The sequence below is a fragment of the Scomber scombrus genome, chromosome 9 (genome assembly GCF_963691925.1).
Source record: "Scomber scombrus chromosome 9, fScoSco1.1, whole genome shotgun sequence".
Taxonomy (NCBI): domain Eukaryota; kingdom Metazoa; phylum Chordata; class Actinopteri; order Scombriformes; family Scombridae; genus Scomber; species Scomber scombrus.
The window spans coordinates 1186448-1196447 of NC_084978.1; the positions used below are offsets into that span (position 1 = coordinate 1186448).

The following is a 10000-nucleotide window of genomic DNA, read 5'->3' on the forward strand; positions in this document are numbered from 1 at the left end:
ATTTATTTATCTATTTATTTATTTAATTAATTTAATTAATTAATTCAGTTATTTATTTACTCTTTATTTATTTATCTATGTATTTATCTATTTATTTATTTATCTATTTATTTATCTATTTATTTATTAATTAATCTATTTATTTATCTATTTATTTATTTAACTATGTATTTATTAATCTATTTGTTTTTTATTTTTTTATCTATTTATATGGATTTATTTATTTATTTAATCTATTTATCTATTTTTTTATTTTTTTATTTTTTTATCTATTTATCAATCTATTTATTTATTTATTTATTTATTTATGTATCTGTTTAATAATCATCAGTAATGTGAATATAATGATAAAGTGAGTAAAAAGCAGATAATAGAACAGCTAGAACAATCTGGTAAGTTCAGAAAATTACATCATTTTACTGAAACGCGCCTTTAAAACCAGGAAAATACTTTTATTCATATTAAAATATTTAAATTGACCAAACTATAAAGTCAGTTAAACCAAGGCAGAGCAGCATAATGATAAAGTGGTTAAAAGGTAAATAATAGAAGAGCTAGAACACCAACGTTATATCACGATATCCAAATCATAAGACAATAAATCGATATATTGCCCAACGCTAAAATACATAATCCCTTCCACATAGTACTTCCTGTTTAATGTCTCGTCTAGACACACAGAGCAGGAAAGCTCTCTGTGCAGGAGATGCAAACACACATCATCTCATTTATAGTTTAAACATAACACAGAATAATCCAGTTAAAGGGTTAATCTGTTAATCTGCATCATCAACAGCAAGTTTATTATTTATTCTCCTGTTTCATCTTTTACCCTCCTGTTGTCCTCGAGTCAAGGGAGGAAGGGAGGGAAGAAGGAAAGGAAGGAAGGAAGGAAGGAAAGGAGAAAGGAAGAAGGAAGGAAAGGAGGGAGGAAGAAGGAAGAATGGAAGAGAGGAAGAAGGAAGGAGGGAAGGAAGGAAAGGAGGGAGGAAGGAAGGAAAGGAGGGAGGAAGGAAGGAAAGGAGGAAGAAGGAAGGAAAGGAGGGAGAAAGGAAGAATGCAAGGGAGCAGAAGGAAGGAAAGGAGGGAGGAAGAAGGAAGAGAGGAAGAAGGAAGGAAAGGAGGAAGGAAAGGAGGGCGGAAGGAAGGGAGGAAGGAAGGAAGGAGAGAGGGAGGGAGAAAGGAAAAGAGGAAGGAAGTAAAGAAGGACAGAGGAAAGAAGGAAGGTAATGGGGAGGAAAGAAAGACAGAAGGAGGGAGGGAGGAAGGAAGGAAAGGAGGGAAGGAAGGAAAGGAGGGGAGGAAGGAAGGAAAGGAGGAAGGAAGAAGGAAGGAAAGGAGGGAGAAAGGAAGAATGCAAGGGAGCAGAAGGAAGGAAAGGAGGGAGGAAGAATGGAAGAGAGGAAGAAGGAAGGGAAGGAGGAAGGAAAGGAGGGAGGAAGGAAGGGAGGAAAAAAGGAAGGAGAGAGGGAGGGAGAAAGGAAAAGAGGAAGGAAGTAAAGAAGGACAGAGGAAAGAAGGAAGGTAATGGGGAGGAAAGAAAGACAGAAGGAGGGAGGGAGGAAGGAAGGAAGGGGGGAGGGAGGAAAGGAGGGAGGAAGGACAGAAGGAAGGAAGAAAGGGAGGAGAGAAGTAGGAAGGACAGACGGAAGGAAGGAAGGGAGGAGAGAAGTAGGAAGGACAGACGGAAGGAAGGAAGGAAGGGAAGAAGGACAGACGGAAGGAAGGAAGGAGGGAAGGGAGGAAGGGCAGAAGGAAGGAAGGAAGGGAGGAAGGAAGGAAGGAAGGGGGGAGGGAGGAAAGAAGGAAGGAAGGAGGGAGGAAGGACAGAAGGAAGGGAGGAAGGGAGGAGAGAAGTAGGAAGGACAGACGGAAGGAAGGAAGGAAGGAAGGGAAGAAGGACAGACGGAAGGAAGGAAGGAGGGAAGGGAGGAAGGGCAGAAGGAAGGAAGGAAGGGAGGAAAGAAGGAACGGTCAAAACAGACGGGGTCAATTTGACCCGGGAGGACGACAGGAAGGTTAAAGGAAGTTATAAATAAAACAGATTTGTGTTCAGCTGCTAAAACAACACTCAGTAAATATCAGACTTTTCTATTTTCTGTTTATTATTTTATCCACAAAGTTTTATTTTTCTTACATTGTTTCTGAGCTTGTTTCATCATCTGTGTCTGACCTTTGACCTCATTACTGGCTGTGATTTTAGGGTTTTTGTTGATCAGCAGTGTTTCTCAGACATTAGTCACGTTTTATTAAGTCCGAGCCAAAAAACACATCGTTAGTTTATTATTAAAGTTCAAAGATTAAAAATAAGAATTTCTTTACTCAGCGAAAGGAAACGATCTTAATGTTCGTGTTGTTGCGCAATAATGAAATCTGATGTTTGTTTCCTGGTGAAGCAAATAAAACAACTTCATGTGTTTCTGTAACTGAAGTCGTGAATCTGGAGGATTGTTGCAGCTTCACTTTCTCTCTCTCTCTGTGTGTGTGTGTGTGTGTGTGTGTGTGTGTGTGTGTGTGTGTGTGTGTGTGTGTGTGTGTGTGTGTGTGTGTGTGTGTGTGTGTGTGTGTGTGTGTGTGTGTGTGTGTGTGTGTGTGTGTGTGTGTGTGTGTGTGTGTGTGTGTGTGTGTGTGTGTGTGTGTGTGTGTGTGTGTGTGTGTGTGTGTGTGTCTGTGTGTGTGTGTCTGTGTCTGTGTGTGTCTCAGAGTTTCCTGGTTAAAGAAGCTTCTAGAAAAAGACTTCTGCTGGTCTGGACCTGTCCGGGTTTATAGAGACTGTCTGACACACACACACACACACACACACACACACACACACACACACACACACACACACACACACACAGTCTCTCACACACAGATACACACACACAGTCACACACACACACAGACACTGACAGACACACACAGTGAGAGAGACAGACACACACACACACAGTCTCACTCACACACTCTCACACACACACACACACACACACACAGTCTCACACAGTCGCACAACCACACACTCACACTCTCACCCGCGGTGTTTCATGTCTGTTGGGAATTTCCTCTCCTCTTCACCTACGTGTAATTACGAGGAAGTCGAGCAGCGTCACAAACAGGAAAAGGTGTCGAGATGAAACGTTTAACGTCCAGAGGTGTAAAAATATCCGTTTGAACGCCGACTCGGCGCGTATATCAGATTTAACCCTTCGCACACACACACACACACACACACACACACACACACACACACACACACACACACACACACACACACACACACACACACACACACACACACACACATTCTCTCTCACACACACACACACACACACACACACACACACACACACACACACACACACACACACACACACACAACCCTTCGCTCTCCCTCACATGCTCACAAATCACTACACACTGCTGTTAAACACTCATTAACCCAGCCCGTTACCATGGTGACCAACTGTGTTGTTTACCCATGTGGGCTTCAGGTCAGGGTTACTATAGGTCAGTTTTTATTTTTTATTTAGTTTTTAATTTTGCTTTTTTATCTTAGTTTAGTTTTAGTGAGTTTAACAAGTGATGAATTAGTTTTATTTAGTTTATACTACGATATCTAGTCTCATATCACAATATTGATATAATATCAATATATTGCCGAGCACTAGGCTCATACAGTCAGGCTTCACATGTGGGGCCCATGTTACTGAAACCATGTGGGATGTGCACAATATGCCCACTCAGCACCCATGTAGCCCACATTTAACCCATGCTGGGCCCAACATGGGTTAAATGCTTGCTGGGTATCGTCTCCTCCTGGACTCGTTTCAGATTGTGATAATTAAGTTTTTCTTGTATATCAGCTGATTTTCAACACATGGACCAACTTCAATAAATACACACTCAGCATACAGATCAGTGTGTTTACATCTAAAAACATAAAAACATAAGAAGAGCAGCTTTAATGTGCAGTGTGGAGAATCTTATGCATTGGTTATTAAATGTGTGTTAATGAATGATGAAGAGAGTCTTAAAAATACTGATAAACATTCATATTCATAGATTTGCTGCGTTTTATTTACCTCTGAAGTCGGAGGATGGGAATGACGTCACATCTGAGTTTGAATCGTTCCAGTTTAGAAATCAGAAAACCAAATTTCTAGACATTATTAGACATTAATAGAAATACCAGGTAGGTGTCCACAGACTGATTTAATGCTAATAAACAGGATATTATACAACCTTCACACTGCTGATGAGCACAGCAGCCATCTGGGAGTTTGAAGTCGGGGTTGCTGATGTTCGTCCGACTTTCCGAGTCAGAAATCCGAGTTCTGAGTCCGACTTGAACGCATCATAACCTTGCTATGGCTGCAGTGAGCTGCCCATTAACAGGCCTGAGATCAGCTGCTGTGATATTACTGTGATACTGGAGAGAAGTCATCAGGCAAGTTGGAGCACTTTTCAATCCAACTGATTATGATCAGTGTTGCTGTTGTTTGACTGCAGCTGCATGCAGCACCTTTAAACACATTATAATGTCAGTTATGTGTATTTGACTGTGTGTCCTGTTATCATGTATCACTCTGTGCAGCTCGGTGCAGCTCTGTGCAGCACCTTGGCTCAATGACAGATTTCCCCTCTGAACGTTAACGCTTATCTTTAATCTGAGCTTCTGTTCTCTGCTGTCTAAGTTCATTCATGAAGGTTTATTAATATTTAACAGGAACCTGATCACATATACACACTGCTGCTTTATGATCTAATGATGTCATAGATAATAATATATCAGTCAGAGGGACCAAACCACTACTTTACTGTAATACTGCATACTACATCACTATAATACTGCAGTACTTTACTGTAATACTACATACTACATCACTATAATACTGCAGTACTTTACTGTAATACTGCATACTACATCACTATAATACTGCAGTACTTTTACTGTAATACTGCATACTACATCACTATAATACTGCAGTACTTTTACTGTAATACTGCATACTACATCACTATAATACTGCAGTACTTTTACTGTAATACTGCATACTACATCACTCATAATACTGCAGTACTTTTACTGTAATACTGCATACTACATCACTCATAATACTGCAGTACTTTTACTGTAATACTGCATACTACATCACTCATAATACTGCAGTACTTTTACTGTAATACTGCATATTACATCACTATAATACTGCAGTACTTTTACTGTAATACTGCATACTACATCACTATAATACTGCAGTACTTTTACTGTAATACTGCATACTACATCACTATAATACTGCAGTACTTTTACTGTAATACTGCATACTACATCACTATAATACTGCAGTACTTTTACTGTAATACTGCATACTACATCACTATAATACTGCAGTACTTTTAGTGAAATACTGCATACTACATCACTATAATACTGCAGTACTTTACTGTAATACTGCATACTACATCACTATAATACTGCAGTACTTTTACTGTAATACTGCATACTACATCACTATAATACTGCAGTACTTTTACTGTAATACTGCATACTACATCACTATAATACTGCAGTACTTTTACTGTAATACTGCATACTACATCACTATAATACTGCAGTACTTTTACTGTAATACTGCATACTACATCACTCATAATACTGCAGTACTTTTACTGTAATACTGCATACTACATCACTCATAATACTGCAGTACTTTTACTGTAATACTGCATACTACATCGCTCATAATACTGCAGTACTTTTACTGTAATACTGCATACTACATCACTATAATACTGCAGTACTTTTACTGCAGTAAAGTATCAGAGTACTTCTTCTTCTTTCTCTGTTTCAAACTGTTTTTGACATTTCATCGTGTCGGTCTGATGCTCGTCGGTTTGTCAGTGAGCTGCTGTGACTCATCTGTGCCTTAATGGAGAGAAAGTGTTTGAACCCCACACACACACACACACACACACACACACACACACACACACACACACACACACACACACACACACACACACACACACACACACACACACACACACACACAAACAAACAAACACACACACACACACACACACACACACACACACACACTCATCTCTGGAGCTCAGAGTGATTTCACAAACCTCAATGAGTCCAGTTTAATGTCAGCGATCCGGCTGCTTTGCATGATCTATATTTATTGATCTGATGCTGTCTGAATGTTTATATTGATCTCTGCTGATTAGTGAAGTGATTAAAGGTTTAAATATGAGACTCATTAGTGTCTGAGTTTAATGCATCTGAGTAGTAAACCAGAGTGGATTCACATGTTATGCAGCAGCTCTGAAACATACCAGAACATGAGTGTATTTCTTTAATTAACTCATCATCATTTATAGAAATTAGTAGAACATTTTATTTACTATATACTCATTAATTAAGGCTTTACTTTTGTTGTTTCTGGCAACAATTAACCACCCAAAGCCTCTGAATGACCCAAACACCCTCCTTCCCTCCTGCTAGCAGTGAATTGTAAGTGAGGAGGAGCTGCAATGTCTGAACAGTTTCATTTAATACACTCAGGCCTGCAGAAGCAATGACAACAGAGCTGCAAGCCTGCACAGGGAGAGGTGTGGTTACAGCTACTGTGTGTGTGTGTGTGGTGGAGGGGCCCAATGTGAGGTCTTCTTATGGGGCCCAGAATCCCTGACAGCAGCCCTGGTAGTATGACAGCATGCTGAACTAATGAACGTTATATCAGGGATGGTTCAATGAAACTAAATAACATAATAATCATTCACATGGACCAACGTTGATCTTTGTGCTGTAGTTGTTTTTTCATGTCTTAGTTAAAATAGGAAATAAAGACATAAAGAAGTTCAGATCCAAACACTTCAGAACAAACTAAATGTGCTGCTTTTTTGGAGGGAAATGAATCTAAAATGATGCACAAGAACATGTAGAATATTTAAAACACAGTATCTTGTGTTCAGGTCACATTTAACAGCTGTAAAAACACCCAAATGTCTTTTATTCAGAACTTTGATGACTTTTCCTAAAGTGGCACACAAGAACCAATTAATAAATTCAAGCAAAAAACAACTGAATGAACCAACAAGCAGCTCAGAGAGATGAAACTACTGATAATTGATGATCTGCATATTTATCAACATGACTCATTTTCTCCTGATCTTTCACTTCTTCTCCAGTTTCTATTCGAGCACGTTTATATTTTAATAAAACACCAGATCGACGTGACGTTTCACACGCAGAAAACTTCATTACTGATCAGTTTCCTCCCAGCAGACTCAACACTTCCTCTCATACCTGTAAAACCTTCTGCTGTAACAATGGAAACCCACAGAAACACACAACTAATGAGGAAGAAGACAAAGCTGCATTTAGAAATCAGCAACTTTTATAGTATTTAAAGTTTCTTATAGAAGCAGATTAAAGATTAAATATGAAACCTGCTGATTTTCTGTATATTTGCTTCACTTTTTCATCTTTTTCAGGTTCTACTTTCTTCAGTTTTTAGCCCTCTGAGGACGTTATCTCCACATTTGCATTGTTACTGAGCTGATTTACATAAAGGAAATCAGATGTAGAAAAACAGAGTGATACTGTGTGCTACCGTGCTGCTGCGTCTAGGTGTATAAATCATGTTAACTGCAGGAACGTTGCAAACCGCCGCAGTAAATAAACACGAGCCCACTTCCTCTTCCCGGTTCTGTCAGTCAATCGAGTCGATGTGCTCGGCGGACTGAACGCAGTTCCTAGAAACACAAGCGAGTGTTTTTTTGTTTTTTTGTTTTTTCTTGGTGTCTGACGGTTTCCTGACTCACACTCACAGACAGATGTTGAATATCTGCCAAGTTCACACAGCCGGGTGGAGTCAGCTGCTGCAGACGGAGCCGATCGATCAGAGTCAAGCTGATTGATCCTCATGCTGTAAAACTGTCTGCAGGAATCTCACAGCTGAGAAAATGTGCATCAAACTAACTATAAACATCTGGGAGGGTAAAGTGAAGAAGAAGCTGTTGCCTCTTCTTCACTGAATGAAATGCTGCAGTATTATGAGTGATGTAGTATGCAGTATTACAGTAAAAGTACTGCAGTATTACAGTAAAAGTACTGCAGTATTATGAGTGATGTAGTATGCAGTATTACAGTAAAAGTACTGCAGTATTATGAGTGATGTAGTATGCAGTATTACAGTAAAGTACTGCAGTATTATGAGTGATGTAGTATGCAGTATTACAGTAAAAGTACTGCAGTATTATAGTGATGTAGTATTCAGTATTACAGTAAAAGTACTGCAGTATTATAGTGATGTAGTATTCAGTATTACAGTAAAAGTACTGCAGTATTATGAGTGATGTAGTATTCAGTATTACAGTAAAAGTACTGCAGTATTATAGTGATGTAGTATTCAGTATTACAGTAAAAGTACTGCAGTATTATAGTGATGTAGTATTCAGTATTACAGTAAAAGTACTACAGTATTATGAGTGATGTAGTATGCAGTATTACAGTAAAGTACTACAGTATTATGAGTGATGTAGTATGCAGTATTACAGTAAAGTAGTGGTTTGGTCCTCTGACTGATATATTATTATTATGACATCATTAGATTATTAATAGTGAAGCATCAGTGTTAGAGCAGCATGTTACTGTTGTAGCTGCTGGAGGTGGAGCTAGTTTACACTACTTTATATACAGTTAGCTAGTTTAGTCCAGTGGTTCCCAACCTAGGGGTGGGGCCCCTCCAAAGGGTCAGCAGATAAATGTGAGGGGGGGTGAGATGATTAATGGGAGAGGAAAGAAGACAGTACTCAAAGGTTCCTAGTAGTGAAGCTAATGGGTGGAGGGTTAGGGTTAGATAGTGTTGAAGCTGAGCTGTAGTCCAGACAGAGTAGGAAGGTGTTTAGACGGAGGGTTGCAGCATCATCCAGTGATGTGGAGTCAGTGAACCTCAGCATCAGTGTCTGTGACGCTTTGTGGCTGCTGACGTGCAGACGGAGGCGTTCATGCTGCTTCCTTTGATGACTTTTAGGGAACTGGAGCGTTTAAAGAGGTCAGAGAGGTGTTGAAGATGTCTGAGGGTTAACCTGCTGCAGAGGTGGAAGAGTGTGTGTGTGTGTGTGTGTGTGTGTGTTAGACTTGTAGGTCTCGAGACCGGCCTCGAGACCACTTTTTCATGGTCTTGGTCTTGTCACGGCCTCGACGGTCTTTGGTCTTGGTCTTGTCTTGGTCTCGGGTCTCTCGGTCTCGCCATGTCTTGGACCGGCAGAGCGGTCTCGAGGGGATTTGTGTCAATGACATGCATGTTGTGACTCAAACGTGTTGGCGCTCATCCTACACAAGACATGTTCTGTCTCTGTATTGTCGTGCCTGTAGTTAGTTGTGTGTGATATGACGATATTAGATCGTGAATGATTAGAACGTGTCGACGATCTGACAAAGCAGAGAGATCGTAGAACCGTCTATGGGTCACATTCTATATGACGCAGTTCTATGATGACGCACAGACGCATCAGAAGTTTCACGTCCACCTGACCAACCAATCATAGCGCACTACGGGCAGACCGGCCACACCGCAGCCAGAGGCAACAGCTAGTATTAAACCAAAAATAATAAAAACAATATCTGAACAATAATATGTTCTAAAGCTGCTGGATTTTTAATAATCAGGTTATAGACATTGTTAGAAAGACTGAGGGCGGAACCTAAGTTTGTTGTTGCCATGGTTTCCTTCTGTCCGGTTAATGCGTTACACGCTATGAAGCCGGCTAACTCCCTAAATTGCGTCCTTAAATGATAAGTAAGTTATGTCAAGTGATGTTTCACTGATTGTTTGTTTGACCATAACCTGTTTATTGATTTATGTAAATTTGACGGCATTTATATAATTTAAACGGCAGTTATAGCACTCGTTAGCACTCGTTAGCATTAAGCTAGCACATTTCTATAACGGTTATAACGGTTTTCTGTTATCAGTGTTATAAATAGTAACAAGTTATT

The 10000-nt window shown here is 39.8% G+C and overlaps 1 protein-coding gene and 1 long non-coding RNA gene across 3 annotated transcripts in view; one reads left to right on the forward strand and one right to left on the reverse strand.

Moving 5' to 3' along the window:
- LOC133986136 (uncharacterized) overlaps window positions 1-3350 on the reverse strand; it is a 9571-nt gene extending 6221 nt beyond the window's left edge. The window contains exon 1 of the long non-coding RNA XR_009925492.1: window positions 3018-3350. This is a non-coding gene — a long non-coding RNA (uncharacterized LOC133986136). The remainder of the gene's footprint in view (window positions 1-3017) is intronic.
- nfkb1 (nuclear factor of kappa light polypeptide gene enhancer in B-cells 1) overlaps window positions 1-10000 on the forward strand; it is a 65144-nt gene that overhangs the window by 26848 nt on the left and 28296 nt on the right. The window lies entirely within an intron of this gene.